This window comes from Pogoniulus pusillus, chromosome 9, assembly GCF_015220805.1.
Source record: "Pogoniulus pusillus isolate bPogPus1 chromosome 9, bPogPus1.pri, whole genome shotgun sequence".
NCBI classification, from domain to species: Eukaryota; Metazoa; Chordata; class Aves; order Piciformes; family Lybiidae; genus Pogoniulus; species Pogoniulus pusillus.
The window spans coordinates 14,080,252-14,101,290 of NC_087272.1; the positions used below are offsets into that span (position 1 = coordinate 14,080,252).

Below are 21,039 nucleotides of genomic sequence, written 5' to 3' on the forward strand. Positions count from 1 at the left end.
CTCTCTTCTACCAGGATTTCTCAGCCTGAAAAATATTAACTATGCTGAGATACCTGTTCCTGTAGGGAATGCCTTTAGTCCTTTAGTGTATGCTGCAAGCAGCCTGGGAAACTCAGCATGCTGGAAGAGCAGGCTTACTCTTGCCATGAAGAAGATATGTACTTCTCACTGGTAGAGCAAACAGGAAAACAAGCAAAGACCAGAAAATGCAGAAGCAGACCCCCTCAGACCTCTCCCTGTCTGTTCTCTCATAGATGAAACTATTTTGGGGATCAAGCCCCCTACTCAGTTTTCTTTCTGTTCTCTAAATGTGATATTCTATAAACCTTTTGGGACTGTAAACCTTTTGGGATGGCAGCACTTTGCCTACATATCTAACCAGGAGAAAGGATATTTAGGCACCCTGAAATAATTTTCTTTCTTCACCTTTCAGTGCTTTTTGCTAGACAATCAGAGAACCTAACCTGTGCCATTTGATAGACACCTTGTGAACACAGAACAAATAGCACACTGTTCAGTCCGTAAGCTGGGAGAGGTTTACATTTGCATTTGCAGCTGAAAACTCAACAGTTGTCTCTGGAGTCCTGGACACCTCTCCTTTGAACGGGATAAACCTCCCCCCACTCCCCTTGCCCTGCAGGCTTGAAGCGTGGGGCGGGGGGGAGCATGTGGTGAATAGTCCTAAAGGACATAAAATGGGCTTAAGCATGTCCTGTCTTATTTACCTGCCTGTCTGCATGGCAGCCAGAGGCGGGAAAACAGGACAAAAGCAACCCAGGCAACTTAGGCTCTTTGCCTGAGAGGGGTGTCATGGGGACCGCGCCCCTGTCCCGGGGTAGGCGTATGCGCCCCCATTCTGTGGAAGACAACAGCCTGTGGGTGCTGCCATTTCTGTGTCTACTTGGGTGATTGTGTGGTCCATGAGACCGTTAGCCTCGGCCATTACCCTATGAATGGGGCTGAACTGGGGTGAAGGGGCTGGCGTGCTCGTTCATCGCTCGCTGATCTGCCGCTCGCCCCAGCCGTCCCCTCGGCCGCCTCAGCCAGCAGCTGATTCCGCTTTGCGGCCCACCTGGAATTTGCCACAGGGCTTCTCTTGGATATTTTCCTGCCTGTGTTTTGGGCCACGGACATTAGGACTAGTGAGTATTCTCCATTCTTTGTTCAAGTTGCTAAAGCATTTTAATCAGCCTCACAAGCGGCGAATTAAGCCGCCAGGCAACCAGCAACAGAACAAGGGGACACAGTCTCAAGTTGTGCCGGGGCAGATACAGGCTGGATGTTAGGAGGGAGTTCTTGCCAGAGAGAGTGATTGGCATTGGAATGGGCTGCCCAGGGAGGTGGTGGAGGCACCGTCCCTGGAGGTGTTCAAGCATAGCCTGGATGAGGCACTTAGTGCCATGGTGTAGTTGACTGGCTAGGGCTGGGTGCTAGGTTGGACTGGATGAGCTTGGAGGTCTCTTCCAACCTGCTTGATTCTATGATTCTATTAAAGACATATTCTGAGACCTTTCAAAATTCCACTGTACAGAGACATTCTGTGACATAGTTCTGCTGACTGCACCCAAGCGCTTGTGTGGAGAGTTGGAAATAAGTTTTGGGGAATTATTTTGGGTATATTAACAAATATTTGATAACTTTTAGATCTACCTCACTGCATTTTACCCCAAACTCAGCTTTCAAGTAGTCCCATTCACACCAGGGCAGCAAAGGCCCCCTGCGGCAGGAGGGGCGCCCCGCGCAGTGCCCGCGCCGCAGTCGGGCTGGGCATTGGCTGTGCTCTCCGCGCCCGGGCGGTGCTCCCTCGGCGCCTTGCCTGGGAAAGGTGTGAACGCTGGGGTGCTGCCCGCCTTGGGCTCCCGCCTTACAGCTCCCCCCGCCGGGATAGCTCCTGCAGAGAAAGAGTCCCGAAGGACCAAGCTCCTGAGGGGCTGGACGGTCCCCACTCTAAGCGCTCCTTTTGCGCCACCTTCCTAGGCCTGAGGCGCCTCGGATGCCTTTGGAAAGGGAGAGAGCTGGCAAGCGTCTGGGCCGCCCTTTCTCTCAGCCAGCCTGGCTCACCTGTGAGTAGTCATCCTTCTGCTCAGCCTGATTAAGAAAGGGGAAAGCTGTGTTTGGTGCTTGAACTTTTCCATTTCCTGACTTCTAACATAGCCACATTTTTCTGTAGTATCCTTTGTAAGATAATGAAACCGAGTCTAGTGATTAAACTAAATTTACTCCTGTGTACAGTTTGGGGGGCGAGGTTTCAGGCAAATAAAAGTAATTCTGCTTTTATGTATATTCCTGACTCGGCCACGTTAGTTCCCTGCCTCCACAACACCTGGGGTAGGAGTCCTGGGACTCTGAGAAAGGCAGATGTCAGGATCTTACTTGTAATGCAACAGCCATTTATGCCCAGACACACACAAAAAAACCGACAGCCAGACTTTGCCAGGAACTGCTCATCCATATTGATTTTAAACCCAGGAACGCCCTGAGAACACACAACACAAGACATGGGGAAACTAATACTGACTTGACATCGAATGTGTAATCGTTGTTGTTTTCCTCTAGGTTGTTATTGCGCGTTTGAAAGAACTCGTTTGTTTCTCCTTAAGTCGTTGCAACAACAAACAAGCAAAATTGTTACTGCTGTTGCAGTAACAAACACAGACAAATGAAAATAGCTCATCCCGGTTTAGTTAGCTAAATGAAGTTTGTGGCTAATTGCTTTTCTAATGTCAGTGGACCTGAGTATGATAGTTTTAGTGGAAGGAAGGAAATTACACAGTGTATGACTGCTGATTAAATTATTATAGTGCTTGTGGCAGGGAAACGAGCTTAGCCTATAATAAGTACACCCAAAATATGCTGAGGAGGAAACCCACAACTCTGAATGAGCTTGTTCCTGCTTGCACCAGGGGTTGTGGCTTACCAAAGGTGAACTCAGGTTCTTTACAAATGCTCCAGCTGTATCCTTTTTGGAAGACACAGGTGTAGGCTTCAGGTCCTTCAGACCTTCCCAGGTGTCATGGTGAGCAAACCAATCTCTCTGAGCATGCTATAAAAGCAGCATGAAGAGGAAGGTAGTGTATTTTTCAGTTGTTGTCCAGCTCCTGGAAGCAAGTGCAATGGATATTGGGAGGCTCAGGTCAGTTTTGAGTAGGAGGAACTGTAATCTTAGAATTCCACTGATCTTTCTTATTCCTTTTGTCAGCCCACCACCCTTTCCTTGTGGTCTGCTTTCCTGGGCTACCTTATAGAATGGTTCCTCTCACTATCTGCAGTCGCATAAAGTTATGGACTTAAGCCTAACTCTTTCTGAAGTGTGAAGAGCTGATTACAGGTATCAGTTTGCATTGTACTAGGTGCAGCCTGCAGTTGGAAGATGAATCTTTTTTCTGCTGAGAGCTAAACAGTTGAAAACATGCTCACGTTTCCTGCATACTCTCTTTTAAATGGCTTGGTCTCTTTCGGAGTGGAGTGCTTATTTTTGCTGCAAAGGGCAAGGAAAGCATTTTCAAATGAAAAATTAATGATTTTAGTCTTTACTGCCATTTCTTGATTGGGGACTAGGAATTTTCAGCAGTGACCTACCTTCATGTTCAAGTATGAAAATCTGACACTGCCTACTTGGTTTGGGGTTTGGTTTTTTTAAGGGGGGAGGCCAATGAGTTTAAATCTAATTTAACTAGAAGCATTCCACTGTTTCCTTTTAAAGTTGCAATCAGGCATGTCATTCTTGTTTCTGTTTCATTTGCACACAGTGATGAAAAGCAACTCAAAACATTTTTTTCCACACTCTTTTGCCTAAGTGAGGTGAAACACAGTGGAAACAGCCTACAAAATCCCCTATTTTGTTTGCTTTTGCAGTGCCCCTGGAAAACCACCAGTTGAAGCTGCACCTGTTCAAACACAATGTCTGGCTCTGCCTCAGTGGCACCAAGGGTGAGCAAATGGCTGTCGAGGACTGCAGGTGGGCAGAGGGATTGAATGGCCATATTTCCCCACCTAGCTGGTCATGTAGGCTCTGCTTTCTGTACTCTGACCATGCCTGAGCCTGTCTTATGTTGGTCTTCACCAAGGTGAAGCTGGTGTAAAGAGTGCCTGTGGCCCAGAGATGCCCTACAGTTCAGTCTCCCTTGGCTATATTGGGTCAATTGTTTTGTGTGGCCCACCTGTAAACTGGGTAGCAACTAGCACAGGATTATCTGGGAGAGAGCAGGTGGATGGACAAGCTACAGCTGCAAATGATCCAAACAAACATCCAAGTGCCCCACAATTTGTATAACCAGTTTTTCTAAGGTACTCTCTCATGTTTGCTACCTAGAAAAACCTTTTATTAACCAAATGAGAAGAATTATGCCTTAACCAGCCTGTTGGTTCAACTGTTGTGTCTGGCTGTGAGATTAGTTTAAACTACTTTGACTGGAATGAATTAAGACTAATTTTGAAGGAGCTAGCAGTCTTAAATCAGATTTTTAAATGCCACAACCACATGTAAAGTCTTAATCCAGTTCAAATTAATTCATCTGGTTTCTATTTGTACACCTAATCTATTAAGGATTATGCAACCACAGCCTAGGAATCTGAGTACCACTAACCCCTAAATTCAAGTCCTCATGTTGGTGTATTTTGGAGGATGTTTCTTTGGGTGGTTTGGGGTGTAGTTTGGGGAGGTGTTTTGAATTGTTTCTGGCATCACTTTATGTGTGTTTTCAGTTGGTTTGGTGGTCTTTTGGGGGGGGGGGGCAGGTGGATATGGTTTTGGGTGTGCTTTCAGACTATTTGGCATTAGCTTGGGCATCTTTATGGGTGTTTTTGTAGGTATTCTGAGTGTGATTTTTGAGGTGTTTTTTAACTGAGTTTGGGGTGGCTTGCGGGTGGTTTTGTACTGGCTTTTGAGGGGACTTTAGGTTGATTTAAAAGCTGTGTTTGGTTTTGGGGTGCTTTTGGGGGTGTAGTTTGAAGGATGTTCTTCAGATGGTTTTGAGTCAGTTTTGGGGGTGTTTTGGACATAGACCAGGTGGGTCATGCCCTGTGTCTGTATATCTAAAGGTTGAAATAATTTCACAAAGTCTTCAAGCAGCAGCTGCGACATAAGAGCTGCATTCCTTTGGCTGAACGAGGCAGAGGGGTAGCCTTCATCTCAGATAAAACAGTGGTGGTGTTTACATCACTCCTGAACCAAGCTGATTCTACCCAAACATGCAGGCTGTCTGTCTGCTGCCTGCTGTGGTTCCTCTGCCATGTCTCTGCGTGACAGAACCATTTGCTTCCTCTGCCAGTGGGAAAGTCTGGCTGTTAAAAATGCTGCTTTTCAAAGTGCACCCAGAGGAATTTATCTGTGAGCATCAAAAAGTCACTGTATTGCAACATGTGCTGCACTTCTACTACTTATTCTGACCTATAATTACTTAAAAAATATATTGTGGGGGTGTTTTTTGCTTTATGGAGACTGTTACAATCCAGAACTCATGAAGTGCTATATTTTTTTCACTTCATGCTGTTAACCTGTAAGCCAAAGGACCTCATATATTTTGTCTTGCTAGGATAGAAACAGAATGTGGCAGTTAGTGCTAATGACTGCAGAGTGGAAGCCAGTGCCACTGCTGCAAAATGACAGTTCACTTTATACAATGAAAATATGGAGAAGGCAACATTCTCAGTAATACTTAAGAACTAAGACAAAGAGTATGTTGTTTCCACAGAAGGTGGACCTGCCGTTTCCTTCCTCTGCATGGCACACATATGTAGCACTAAGCACTTAATGTGGTGTCTTTGGTTTACTCCCAAATCATACTTGACAGCATTGGACACTCTTCCCTTGGTAGCATGAGTGTGCAGTCAGATCCTGCCCTAACTGTATGGCTCACAGGCAGGGCTTTCTAGGAACTTGGATTTCTAGTATTTTCTGAAGCTGTAATTTTCTCCTCTCAATTTCTGACAAGTTACCTGCTCATAGCTTTACAAACACACAGTAAGCTCTTGGGTGAAAAGAAATGGGCCAGCTTTGCCAGGCAATGAACCCTGCAGAAAAGTTGGTCCTGTAGACTTCTCTGACTATGGCCTATACATAGGGACTATATGACATATCAGCTCTGAAATATGTGTAGGAGTCTGGGAGACAAAAACCTTCTGGAGCAATAACTTACTGCATAAAAGGAAAAAAAACTCCACCAGGAGACAATGTCTGTTGTCCCAGGCTCAGAAATATAAGACCTAGAGGTTCAGATGGTCTAGATCCCAGCAAGTGATACAGTAGCAGGACACAGGGTCCACCCTGATTGTGATTTCTGTGGTCAATGAAGAGTTATCTAACAGGGTATGACAGAGCTCCAGCTGAGGAGCAGCACAGACTGGCAACCAAATGGAAAAGGTGAACAAACCTCATTCCTTCTTAATCTGATAAAGGAAGAGCTAGGTCTATTGCATCACAGAGCAAGCTCAGATTTGAGGCTCATGTGATTCAAGGGAAAGCTGATTTAGTTTCTCTCTGATGTTTTCACTCTCCATTTTGTATCTTTAGAAGCCCACAGTTTTGTGTGCAACAGAGAGGATTCCTGAAATTTCATGAGACAAGAAAAATACTTCATGCTCAAGGAGCTTCTCACTTAAGAAACAAAATTCTAAAAGCAGTAAAAAATAAGACTTGCTTAGAGAGAATTCTTGTGGGAAAAGTAGCCTGAAGAAAGCTGACAATCTGGTTTAAACAATTGTCAGCAGCCATGGTCCCACAATATGGCTTAAAGTACTTGCTTTGCTGAGAATCTCTTTTTTCATCTTGATGAAGAATAATGCCCCATTAAAGACATGACTCTGTTTGCCCCTTAAACAGCAGTAAAACCCAACTACATTTGGACTGTCTGCTGAGAAAGATCCACCTTCCATTAAAGATGGCAAACCCCTGCGAAGATGAGCCACAAAATGTGGCAGCACATTCTTTGAGGTCATTTAGTCTTGGTGTGTTTGCAATCAGATCTTTACTGCTTCTGGAAGTGCAAGAGTGAAGAGGAGGATGCTAGGAAGTGTCAGAATACCTGCCAGTATCTGCAGTTGCCAGATATAACTCTTTGGAACAGTTCATATTCATTTGAAAGCTTAAAACGTAATGAGGACAAAGGCTGAAATGTTGAGCTCTTGGGAAAGACAGGAATTGAGATTGTCTGTGAAATCTTTATTTAGGTTCTTCTGTGTGATGGAATCATAGAATGGTCTGGGTTGGAAAGAGTTTCCAAAGGTTATCTAGTCCTACCCTCATCTGCAGTAAGCAGGGGTATCATCCACTAGATCAGGTTGCCCAAAGCCCTGTTAAGCCTCACTTTGAATGCCTCCAGGGATGGGGCCTCACCTACCTTCCAGGACAACCTGTTTCAGTGTTCCACTATCCTCATGGTAAAGAACCTGTTCCTAACATCCAATCTAAATCTGCTCTTCTCTAGTTTGGAGCCATTGCTTCTTGTCATGTCACTGCAGGCCTTCATAAACAGTTTCTCTCAAAAGATGATACTTCGAGCCCCCTTTTAGGTACTGGAAGGCCATTATTGGATCTCATCAGAGCCTTCTTTTCTCCAAACAGGACAATGCTGGCTCTCTCAGCCCGTTCTCATAGCAGAGGTGTTCCAGCCTTCTGATCATTTTCATGGCCCTCCTCTGGACTTGCTCCATCAGCTCCATGTCTTTCCTGTGTTGAGATCTCCAGACCTGGACACAGTACTTCAGGTAAGGTCTTATCAGAGCAAAGTGGTGTCTCCTGCCTACCCTTCTTTTGATGTAGCCCAGGATGTGGGTCCACCTCTCTGGCTTGCCCAGCTCTGGCATATCAACAGCACTATTCTCTGATGTTATACCCTTAGCATCAGATAGGAAGTCTGCAACTGACTCAGAACCTGTGACTCATTTTCTCATGCTTTTAGCCCAGGAAAAACAAAAACAATTGGGGGAAAAAAAAACCACCTCTGCCTTTTCCCTGTGTTATTTTTCTCATGCATTGCTCATGGAGTGCACTGCATAAGCTAACCACCTCTGCTGGGTCACTAGTGAGAAAATAAAGATTGCATTCACATACTGTTGGAAAGGAGGCATTCATACCTGTCACACAGACTGCCAGCACTTACTCTATTGAAATAACTAGTAGAAAAGAAACAGCAAGTCAGAAGGGTTTAGCTTACATAGACTATCTACTAGGGGTCGATGCATGTGTGATCCTGCCATTTTATGGACCCATGTCTAGCCCCAGAGCAGAGTCTCCAATCATCTGCAGCAGGACATTGTGACAAAGATTGGAGCTGGTAGGGTGAAAAACTAGAAACAGAGCTCAGCTTTGGAAGGTTGAAGTAAGGAAAGTAAAAAAAACTCCAGTAGTTTTTCCTTTGGTGCAGTAGTTCAGCAGTTCTCCCTCTTATGCAGACCGTTTTGTCCAGCATTCGTGGTTGTGGTTTAGCGTACTCTGAAAATTGCTGTGTAAGTTACTGGGGAAATACTACTAAAAAAAAGCAAATGCCTCAACTAGTGCCTGATGCAAAGTTTGTGAGAGAGGAGACCTCAGCTCTGAACAGCATGTCTCTTCTTAGTGCAAGAGGCCAGTCCCTTCTTGATGACAAGCTACAGGACTAGATGAAATGGTTCCAAGCTGCACCAGCAGAGATGTAAGCTGGATGTTAGGATATAAAGGGCTATCAAACATTGGAATGGTCTGGCCAGGGCAGTGGCAAAGTCACCATTCCTGGGGGTGTTCAAGCAGCATGTGGACCTGGTGATCAGGGACATGGTTCAGTGTTGGCCCTTCAATATTGGGCCAGAGGTGGGGCTGGATGATCTTTGAAGTCTCTTCCAACCAGATAGATTCTGAGAGCAGTGTCAACCAGGGCAATGGGTGCTTCATGACAGGTTACATTATGAATGAGGTAGTAACTCTTATTTGGTTTCTTTATTGAAGGGGACAAGTGAGTGTTTTATATACACCTTGATGCATTGTTGAGAGTGATTGTAAGGATGTTGAAGCCTGCCTTATCTGTAAGCATTCTAGCAGATGGCAATGCCGTCAGGAGGAATTTGAAGTGGCCACTGAAGAGGGAATGGTGCTATTGCAGAGGAATGCTGACATTTCTGATCAACCTAGGAGCTGATTAATGGGAGAGTTGGCTACACAGGCAGTGTGGACATCACAAATGCCACAGACTGAATCAGAGGAGCTATCTCTGAACACTCTGATTTCACAAACAGGTAACAGGAAGAGCTTGGTCTCTGCCACATGGCTCAGAGAACCTGCGTGGGTTGCCACCTCAGCACAGTGTCCCACAGGTGAAAGCTGGCAGGTAGTGTTAGAAACTGACTTGCCTGCATTTCTATATGAAATGTACATATGTATGTGTGTCTTTCTATTAGGACTGCACATCAGTGTACCCCAAAACAGCTTCCACGTCTACATCCTGTCGCTCACTTCTTTCAGCCTATGAGCCCTTCAGGTCAGGGTTGTCTCATGTGTTTGCCAGCTGGGTGCTATGCAACACTGATTAGAATAACTACTCAGAGTTGTGCTGACAGATGTTGTAGGTTCTTGAAATCTTACCATGATGCCCAAAGCAAGTTTTTGTTTCCTTTCTTCAAAAATACCCTTTCCATTTGCAGCACAAGGCAAGGCTAATCATTGCTATTATCCTGTAATGGAGTGATAAAACAGTGACATATATGAAGCAGCTGTCACAGCTTCACTTAGCCAGCCCATCAGCTGCGCCTATTTCTTTACAACAGCTTTAATGACCGTGCCATGCTGATGTCAGGAACAGGAAGGGCTGCAGGAGGGGCAGAGCATCGTGTCGTTTGTCCTGTTGCCCAAGGCGACTGAGTGTGCAGAGACCTTTGCAAGCTGCATGAAAAGACATTATTTTCGTGGCCCTTGTTTTGCTTAATTATCTCTTCAGCAAGATAATTTCATTTATTTTTTTTCCATCCATCCCTGCCTATTCTTTATAAAGATGTCTCTTGGTGTAGAAAAGGTCAACTATGGAAAAAGCCATAGCAGAAACCAATACTAAATAAAGGTTAGGTGATTTGATTTGACTCATGTGTAAGCAGCAATTGTGTCGTCATCTTTGCGATACATTGATGAGAGAACTGACAGAAATATCTATATTTAGATTCTGTTAGAGATTTCATTATAACAGGGACTTTCTTTTTTGCTTGAGTAAGCCTGGTGCCTAACAGGGCTGCCCCATGGCTGTGGAATACCCCTGCTTTGCTCTTGGAGCTCCACGCACCTTAGTCCCTGCAAACAACATGTGTATCCAGACAGAGACAGTCAGAGAGGCTCTTGAAGTCAGTAACCAAAACATTAATCCAGCCAAAGTGGCCAGCAACTTTTGAAGAGATGTAAACTCTGCACTTGCAGGAAGAGAACATTACCTCTGTTCTCTGTCATCTGTTAAATTCACATTTTCACAATGGACCTTGTTCCCTGTTTGATTTCTAGGAGTGACTACAGATACCCCAGACCTAAACTGACATGGGTAAGAAACAATATGCATTTCAGAGACTAGAAGATAAAAATATAAAGGAACTTGATGTTTTGAAAGCACAGAGATGCTTCAGAAAAAATAAAGCTAAACTTTAGGTGCTGAACCCTTTAGGCCTTCTATTACTAATTTTTTTCATTCCTAATACTCTGCCATCTTCTAGCCACTCACCATGTGAAGCCATAAGACTCAAGGGTCTCTTGCACCTCACTGTGTGTGCATGATGATATTATACATACACTGGCTGGTGTTATCACCTTCTTTTGGTTCTATTGAATTGAACAGTAAGGAGCACAGATGGTTTGTGTCTATTCCAAAACATCTGCAAGATAGTCTGTCGGATCGAGGTGCTATAAAATAATAGTACAAACAGGAAGCACAGGGGGCTGCAGGGGAAAGACTTCCAGAAACAGAGTGGGAATAAAAGATTTAAGGTATAAGACTAGAGGAGTAAGGGAGCATTGTTTCAGTTGCAACAGGCTGAATACTGTTGACGAGTACCAAAAAGCCAGACAGTTTTCACAACAGGCTTTTGCCTTTTCCTGTCCATTTGTATGCAACACATCACACATTCGAGCTTGTGGAGAAAGTGACCTTACACAAGGGAAAGCGAGAGCCAGCCCAACCACTGTGCTGCTCCAGGGCAGCCAATCCACAGCCAATGCCTTGTTGCTAAATTAAGCAACAGGCCAGGGTCTGAAGCAGACGTGGACTCAAGCCTTCATAAATTAAATTTCCCTGCAGCAATAGAAGCTTACAGGGAAAAAGCAAACAGTGCTCTTGGAAACCCATTCATGCATTTCCAGAATCAGCCTCTTCTCTTTTTTCCTTTCTTTTGGGCCATTTCTGAACAGTTCACAGCTATTAGTAAATAAACGTTGCATCAGATTTTTACTACATGATAATAGAGCACTTATAGTATTACTGAAATATTTACTGAAACTAAAGAGCATTATGTGTGCAAAACCCAAATCTCATCTGCAGGAAAACTGAAACAGAAGCAGTACAAACGTCGGGTCGTAATTATCCCTAATTGCAGAAGCTTTGAACTAAAAAAGAATTGAATCTTTCCACTTGCCGGGCTTGATTTAGCACTTCATTAGGCAGATTTTGCACCAGTTACAGAGCTATTTTGGAATTCAGCTGGAGTAGCACAGCAGTGAATAATGGGCGTGCTTTACGACTGTACTGCTTGTGGAATTGGACATCTTAGGACATCTAAGGTTGAATTCTAAAGGGCTGCCAGCCAGGCATCACCTGAATTTTCTCTCAAGGGAAGGATATCAAAGCTTTTTGTGTGTAAAATGCAAATTTTGCATTCAAGCTAGCAAGCGGTCTTGCAGGGGTGCTAGACCCACTTGAAGTTACCAGCTGGAAATGCTTTTGCTGAATCCCTTAAAGACACTTTCCTTTTAGTGATAGTCCAGAGAAAATTAGGCAGAGACTCAGACCTATCCTCCTGGTTTCTGTGGGAAACCTTCCCACTTTGCCTGGTCAGCTGCTCCATGGCATATTGCACCTATGTGGCAACAGAGAATGAGATTCCATTGGTAAAGCCTGGTGCAAATAGGGAATTGGGAACAATGCATGGAAAATGAGTTTACACTCCCCATCACAAGTTATTCTCTTCTATATCACCAGTCAGCCTTTCCAGCAGAATCTGTTGGTCTAAGGCCACTTGTTATCATAATTTCCTTGCCTCAGTAGTAACTACTATGTGAAAGATCCAGGAAAATTATGTCTTTCAAATATTCTTTCAAACCTTGAAAGAGCAACTCTTCAGAAGGAAGTAAACCCCAGAGCAGGGCATCTATTGTAATGTTTTTATTTACAGAAACACAAAGGCCAACTTCTCGTTTCTGAAACAAAACTGAGGTCCAGTTGGTTTTCATAGCAGTGTTGAACAGAAGTAAGTATCTTACCTTCTAGTCAGTCATACCCAGGAATTGCTTGGGCAAGTGCCAGCTGGCATTGATAAACACACGAAATACATGAGGGCACAATGTTCTGATCTAGTAAGTTACAACTATATGCCTCCTGCCCCCCCTTGCCCTGAGCTTGAACTTTGCTACATCAACATTTGTTCTCAGCCATAGTCCAGCTATGTGCCTTGTACTGTATGAGCCCTATGAGTCGCATGAGGATCAGAAAATCCATATAAAGAGAGAAAAACATCATCAGTAACTACCTTTTTTTTAACTTGCTGAATTGCCTCTGTACCTTTATTTTGTGTCCAAAATGGATGTTCCTGCTCCTGCATCATACAGTCAGGGAAGGCTTAAAAAAATTTAAAATATATACTGTTTTCTTTTTGTAGTCCCCCTTTCAGGGTGGCCTGCCCTTGTTCCCCCTCTTTTATTATTTGTAATTTAATTTATTTGTAATTTAATTTATTTGTAATTTAATTTATTTGTAATTTAATTTATTTGTAATTTAATTTATTTGTAATTTAATTTATTTGTAATTTAATTTATTTGTAATTTAATTTATTTGGAATTTAATTTATTTGGAATTTAATTTATTTGGAATTTAATTTATTTGGAATTTAATTTATTTGGAATTTAATTTATTTGGAATTTAATTTATTTGGAATTTAATTTATTTGGAATTTAATTTATTTGGAATTTAATTTATTTGGAATTTAATTTATTTGGAATTTAATTTATTTTTTAATTGTTAATTTTTTTAAAATTTATTTTTAATTTATTTATTTATAATTTATTTACTTTTTATATTTTTATTTATGTTTATTTTTTTAAATGCTATTTTTATTTGGATTTATATAATCCTTACCCTATAATGCTATATTAATACACAGGGGAAAAAAATTATAATATTCTATTATAAACTCTTTTAACTATATTATCAACTCAAAAAAAGTCTAAACCAGTAAATCATTACTGAGGAAAACCCCAAAGAAAACCTAAGAAGATGATACATTCATGGAGCTCCTTGAAAATACCATGGTATTCAAAGAAAAGAACCTTAAATCAGCATAAAAGAGCTAATCATTAGCCTATACATTAATAAAACAAATTCTTACCATAATATTCCATTATATTTTACCACTTAATATAATCTATTTTAATTAAGCCTGGTGACATATCCAACAGAATCCAAGTGTATTGCTGTCCTCTGAAGAAACAGTGAACAGCAGAGGAAGCACACTGATGACTTGTAGGGAAAAACAACATGTTGATTACAAACACAGTGCTTGTGCTTCTCCTTGGGTTTGGGAGACTCGAAGTTGACTCATTTTGTCTCCATTCACTTTGCAAGATCTTCAGAAGAATCAGTAAGCTGAAGCTGGCACACCAAGCTAAGCGTGTGAGAGGTCCTTTGGCAGAACTGCCCAGGTAAATGCTTCCAGCCTATTTTCCAACGTGCAGTTACAATGTTTTCTCAGGCAAAGTGACTGTGTAGGAACATGCTGCATTTTCCAGAAGCTTAAGCACTTGAAAATCAAGTGGGCTTTAATAGGTGGGATTTTTTTCAGGGATTGAGGGAGGGTTTTTATTTGGTTTGGTTGTTTTTTTTAAAGACTTGGTTCAGCTCCTTCTGGAATATTTACAAAAGTCCCACTGGATTTCTGAGAAGGAGATGACTTTATCTTGTCCCTTCCTAGCATGTGATGTATCTTCTTACATTTTCTTTTACCTTGAATACATTTCCCTTATATAAGGCTAGTCTGTGTCAAGAAGTTAAAATCTTTAGAAAACATGAGTTTTATCTTTGGCCAACATTTCAGAGGCAATTAGGACTCTGGGCAATTTATCTAGTCTAATTCTATAAAGACTCATTCATCTTATAGAAGCATCCCTAATGTCAGAGACATCTCAGTCTGTAGCTTTACAGGCACCAAATCCTTCACAGACACTTCAGCTGACCTCAGGTCATTTGAGACATGTTCTTTGAAAAACAAAGTACAATGTGACTCAAGGCACTGCTTGAAATGTCTAGCCCCAGGACCTGCTCTTGACCCTGCCTTAACCCAACGGAATACTAGGTCCAAATGTCATAAACCAGGAACAACCAGAAGCATGCCCTCAGAATGAGTGCAAAACATGGTGGCTGGATCACTCCAGGATGCAGAACTGGCAGCTCCTTCCTGCTACCTTGCAGCAGCTGGACCACTGTCACACTGATGAACAAAACATAGAGGTGCACCTAGGCCTGAAAGGGCAGAAACGGCAGGACCAACCAGAACACATCTGCAAGTCTATGAGAGGCATGGCTAAGCAGGGAGAATGCATTTAGGCTCTTAGAGAGTAAAATGTTGTATGCTGGGACTGTGAGCATCTTAAGGGAGAAGCCACATCTTTCTCAATGGCTGGCTTTGCTGAGGAAGCCCAGCCAAGGGGTACTGATTTGACCCACTTGTATGTACTCGGGGTAAAGAGTATGTGTGTTGAGACCCTGCTACTGCAAGGGATCTCATCTGTGATGTGGATGGGTCTGCCTCTGGAGATGGTCTGGTTAATCTGTGCAGCTGTGCAATACAAATGAACACAGGAGGGAATATTGCTTTCATTTATCCAGCCTCTTCTCATCAATCTTGGCAAATAAATAGTTTTTCCCCTTCAGTCACTTTCTCTTAAGTTAAGCAAATTACACCTAAAAGAATCTGCTTCTGACTGTGCACAGCTAAACCTGAGTCCATTCTTCACAATGCCATTGAGCTCAGAGAAGCACTGCCAACCATTAAACTGGGATCCAGCTTAGATCACACTTTGTAATAAAACTCACCAAGCTCTTTGCAGGATTCTTTAATACTTTCAGGATATTATTTTTGCTCCTATTCCCCACACCTGTTTCAAAAGAGCCATTCAGTGCATTGGTGATATCCAGTTTATTCTTCTAGTTGTGAGTGATATCCTCTGTTAGCAGTATAAATTGCACCTGTTGCCCTTGGCAGAATTATCAACAACTCCCCTGCTGTCTATTAAAGCAGTTTCATAAATCTGCACACTTCATTAATATACACTTTTTAGAAGACTAATTGATTTTTTCCAATGTATCCCTCAACAGCCAGTGAATTAGTTAGTTAGTGGTGGATATGTTCAAGCTTATGGGCAGTGATACTGAAGAGTCACCAGTGGCTAAGAGAAAGTACAAGATGTGCTCTTCATATGTGCTGATTGAGATGCTTCTGAAGGCCACACTCCTGAGAAGGCAGGGAAAATGAGGACTTCTTGCTGGCAGCCTCTCAGTAGGGCAGTGATGCTTGTGGGTCAAAGGGCTTGTCAAAATCATCTGATGAGAATATGCTGGGATAGAGAAAGGTAAACCTAGGCTGAGAAAGGAAGGAGTAGCAATGGACTCTGTTCAATACCTGGCATGGCATCCTGAGGGGATTTTCTGCAAAAAGCATAGATTGCACTGTGACCTTAGATAGACATCCCAACAACCCAAGGCTTCCCTGGGTTGTTATTTTGGAGTGATGATGACTTTGGTATCCACTTCACACACAGGTAATCTGCATAATTAGAAGTAAATGCAAGGAATCAATGCAGAGTGAGAAAAAGTAACCAGGAAAGTGTGAGAAGAACTCAGCACTTGAGACAGGAACCAAGTTCAGAGATAAATAAGGTAAGTCACTCTTCCTAGATTAAAACAATAGACAAACCCATGTCTAAATCTGAGAAGAACTAATTAAGAAGTTCATGTCACAGACTTGTTCTCACTATCTGAAAAGAGCCACAGTAACACTTGCACGAGGGCTGTTAGCATGATCCATTGCGGAGTCCCAGAAAATGTTTGCAAGGAATTCATAAATGGACTTGGGACTTTTCTTGGTGCTGGTAAAGGAGGAATTAATTTCCCCTCTATTTTCTTCCTACCTCCCCACTAGCCTGTTCTGTTGCTGTGCTGCACACTGCTGTAAGCAGAATGAAGCCAATATGGAGAAATGCCTCTATGAAGCCTTGAGGCTTTAGATTTTTATTAAAATCATCACAGTGAAGATGGCTTTGACCATGATCTGGGCTTTTCCTGTCAGGAAGGACAATAGGAAGAAGTAGATTCCAGTCTTTCAAGCAGGATTTCCATAGTTCATTTAGAAAACTTCCCAGCAGCCTGCCTTTTATTCTAGGGCAAAGAATTTAGCTCTTTAAAAAAAAAGACCCCAGCACAACAGGAGGAGGAGAGCCAGGGTTAAACCTGCCTGGCAGGATTTATGCCCTACCAGGACACCCTGTAGCAAGTAAAAGTGATTTGTACCTAAGAAATGAGCTGATATAAAAAGACCTTTTTAAATGTAAAATGTTTGTTATCCCAGTGACATAAAATGACACTGTTTTGCTGGAAGTAAAAAACGTGCTTTCTCTGAGCAGTACAAACAGGTAACACTGAGACTTATGTACATTGGCCATAACAACGGAGAGCTTTGCAGTTTTTCATCTATGATATGGAAGCAGTAGAGGCAAGAGGATTTTTTTGTTGTTGTTGCTTTACTACTTCTGCATCCTATTCAGTGAGCAGGAAGGCAGGGCTAGTCCCAGGTGTTCAGTTTTGGAGTCATCCCATCAAGATGACATCGCAGCACAGAGAAAGTGACAGCTGACTTGTAAGAGGTTAGCAAAAGTAGGGAGGGAGAAAGGTGCCATCACACAAAGGCTGAGGTCATTCCCAATGGGAGTATGGGGAGATACGATTTGGTGGAGACTGATAACAGCGAGACCTGTCTGTATGTTTAACAGCAGTACCAGAGTAAAGAGGATTTTGTGGCCACTCTAGAGGTAGGAGTCTGGGAGGAATTGGCAATTGGATTGGAGGAAAGCCACTGAGCTGCCCAGAGGGTTTTGCCAGCTAGGTAACAGTTCTGTGCTATTTGATAAGGGAACACGGTGTCAGTCTGCAACCCTTAATACTCAGCAGCTGCTTCTTAAGATCATAGCAGGAAAGATTTTGCCATGTGAATTCTGCTGTCTGGGCAAATGGGTGATTCCCCATTGCAAAGCCCCAGGCTGCCAACAAGGCTGTTGTTATATGAATCTGAAAAAGATTTTCTCAAGATAACCCCCAAATCATATCACTCTTGTGGGACTGTGCTTTTAATATTTCTGTCTCCTGGGAGACAGCAAAAATCAGAACCTTAAGTCCATGTTCAGAGAAAGCTGGGTAAAGAAAGAAGCCTCACAGCTAGGGAGATCAGTCAACTTTTCACAGTGAGGATGGGAAAAAGCTCCTCTGGTTACTGGAGATGTGTGAGATCCTCAGGCTAAGTTAGCTGGCTTCCTCCACATGCGCCTGGTGGGCAGCAGTGTCAAAGTCCAAGAATATCTGTCAAGCCCTCCTATCTATTAATTAAGGTACCATTTTGCATATGAATCAGGTATCAGGTGGTTGCTGTTCCCAAATACCAATCCTGAATTTTTTGTAAACTGTTGAGTGATGATATGGCCACCACTGATTTTTCTGACTCTTGTTCTTTCATGCAATACTAGCTCTCAAAATGCAAACCTAGATGAGTCCTCTTTGTCAGCTCAGGTGATACAGTATTCAGGTATGTCTTACTCCACTGCAAGCCCAGCAAAGAAGGGAAAAAAACTCTGAAGCCTCAGCAGCCCTGTTTTGCAGAGAACTACCTCCCAATAGCTGCCAATTCTGTCTTTTGAGCATCTGCCCTTTGCTTACGGAGTTGTTTTGACAACCGTCTTGTAAAGAGAACCAAGGCCCTAAAGGTCTGGCTAAGATCACGAAGGAGGTCTGTGGTCACACTCAAATGGCTGAATAAATTCTGCCTTTAGCACTGTCAGAATCCTGTACCTCAAACACTGAACCATTTCTCCCTTTCTCTTATTTATTAAAAAAAAAAGTAATAATTTAAAGAAACCCTATTTCCTGAAGCACTTGAGGCAGCTTTAGTCATTTGTTAGCTTAGGAAAGCTTCACGCCCAAATGCTCATTGAGACCTTCACAGTCCTCCAGCTTCAAAACACTCCCATTTCTATGCCAGTTGGGAATGTCCTGGTGACTAATTTGTAGTCTGCAGTGAGGCCCCTGAGTGCATCTTTAAGAAATTTGTTCTAACATTCAGCCCCTCAGATAACCATCTAGCTCAAGTGTCTCTCTTTTATACTTTGGGGGCTGGGGAAGGTTTGGAGCTGGGGTGGTTTGGTTTTGCTCTTAATGCACTGGTGGTTCAGTTTTATTGATGTTGTTGGCAAGTGCTATTTAATGCCTTGTGGCTATATACACAGCATTGATCTTAGTGCTCGTTAGCTACACATAATAGCACCAAATATTCAACTAAGAAGAAAGGAAAATAACCTGCACAGGGTTAATCCTCCAGGGGGAGTGACCTTGAACCTGACCCTAGGTGGTCTTGACCCCTTTCCAGAGGTGGGTCTGAACACCACCAGGTGATTCATGGTTAGCCCACTCCCTCTCCTGTCTAAAGATCCATAAAAGCAGGGGGACTTCCTGTTCTCTCTCTCTCTGCACTCCCTGCTTACCAGCATCACCATCCTGTTCCTCTTTGTTTTACCACGTGGCCACCACCCACGAGGCAGACAAAGCCATCACCATCAAAAATCGGGTTGTATTTACACATTTTGTGTTTGTTTTCCCTTCCCTATACCCTTGTAACTTCCCCACATCAGATACCTTTTTTAATTTATTGTTAAGCTACTTCTCTTTTTAACTTCCAAATCAGAGTGAGATTATTCATTTGGACGTGCTTACCTTTTCCTCTCTCTACATCTAATTCCTTTCTTTTGGGAAAGAAGGTGGAAGAGGGACAGGCACTCTATCAAATTGTTATTGGTTCTATCAAATATATTTGAGTCTCTGGGAATTTAAATTAGAACTGAGACATAGCCATAGTAAGAGGGTAAGGTAGATGGAGGTTGGTGTATTCTAGACTGTGTATTCTCTAAAATATCATCTCTTTCTAGAATTTTCACCACTATTAGTACCTAAGCACAACTGCAAGACCCATTCTTGACTAATCTCGACAGTGCTTCCTGAGATCAATACAGGAAAATTCACAAATGTGGAGTTCTCTTATTAAGTACATTGTACAAATTAATACTTGTTGCCTTACTATTACATCATGGGCAAAAATACTGAAATCAGGTGGTAATATATAGTACCTGACTTAATTTCAGGGAGCCACCAGTAAAATATTTTTTCTTCTTGTGCTGTTACCTGTAATCTGCCTGAAATGCAAGAAAATTGCCTTAGCTCTCTTATCTGAATGGAAGAGAGGTTGAGTCCTGCAACAGCTTTAACTTGTAAGCTACATTGTAAAGTGTATTTGCATTCATGATTAGATGAGAACATCAACATCTGTTGAGAAAAGCTTCAATGTTATCTTCAAAACATCAGAGGCTAAAATATCTTCTTTAGTAGAAGTTGCCACATATTCTACCAGTTCTAGAGGGAAAGAACAGGAGATGACTGGACTCAGGCATGCAAATGATAGCTTGGGATAGAATTTGAAGAAGAGATGCTGCTTAAGCTTGGCCTGTGCAGGTAGAATGCTTTGTAATTCAGATCCAACATAGGATAAAAGGGGGATGCTACTCTGAGCATCTCATTTTGACTTGTCTTAAATATTGAAGTGGCTTACTTTTCTCTTTTTTTGCTGTTGTTGGTTTCTGTTTTGTGTTGGTTGGTTTTGTTTTGGTATTTGGGTTGTTGCTTTGTTGTTGTTGTTGTTGTTCCTGTCCCTCCGATCCTGTCACAGCAGTATTTAAACAGAACTTTCACAGAAAGGAAAAACTCCACTGAACATATAAAATGTTACAGCTAACATTTCACCTAGTATCCAGGTAGTCTCAGTACTAGGAAGTGGAGGAAGATATTCTGCTGGATTGTGGTTGAAGTTTGCAATTTTGCCCTAATGGATGTTGCTTCGTTTGTTCATTCATTGGCTCATTCCTAATGCTACATTCTTAGGTAGAATCGTAGAATCAACCAGTTTGGAAGAGACCTCCAAGATCATCCAGTCTGACCTATTACCCAGCCCTGTCCAGTTAACTAGACCATGGCACTAAGTGCCTCATCCAGTCTTTTTTTGAGTGCTTCCAGGGACAGCGACTCCACCACCTCCCTGGGCAGCCCATGGCAGAAATGACAACAACACTCACAGCGACACTTGAGTGTAAGGGCTCCTTAGCTCTGTGTAGCAATGTGAAGTCTAGCACATGTGGTCAAAGCCAAGGATGTGTGGTTGTGACTACCAGTAGTGTGTACCTGTTAAGTATATTTTCTTACCAGCAAATTCTGGAGAAACATACTGAAGAGATTAAACTGCAAATTTAAGTGCTTTTGAAATTAACAACCTTCTAGGGCTGAGCTAAACTCACAGACCATCAGTTTCTGAGTTCAGAACACTGCTAAATAATCAAAGTGTCTGTTGTAAAGCAATGTGACATTAAATTCCCATTAGATGTAGATGCAAAAGTTATTTTTTGACATGCTGAACACCATTCAAATCTGTTATCAGTAGGCAAGATAATATAAAATCATTATAATTACTTCCAGCTATTTTTCCTGCCTATCTACAAGAAGGGCAGAAAGGAAGATCCAGGAAACT

The 21,039-nt window shown here is 42.4% G+C and overlaps 1 protein-coding gene across 1 annotated transcript in view; it reads left to right on the forward strand.

Annotated features, from left to right (window-relative positions):
• The first annotated feature begins 3,049 nt into the window (after positions 1 to 3,049).
• GPRIN3 (GPRIN family member 3) overlaps positions 3,050 to 21,039 on the forward strand; it is a 61,471-nt gene continuing 43,481 nt past the window's right edge. Inside the window, exons 1-4 of the mRNA XM_064148589.1 lie at positions 3,050 to 3,133; positions 3,856 to 3,958; positions 13,776 to 13,852; positions 15,968 to 16,085. The gene's annotated coding sequence lies outside the window, so the exon portion shown is untranslated. The remainder of the gene's footprint in view (positions 3,134 to 3,855; positions 3,959 to 13,775; positions 13,853 to 15,967; positions 16,086 to 21,039) is intronic.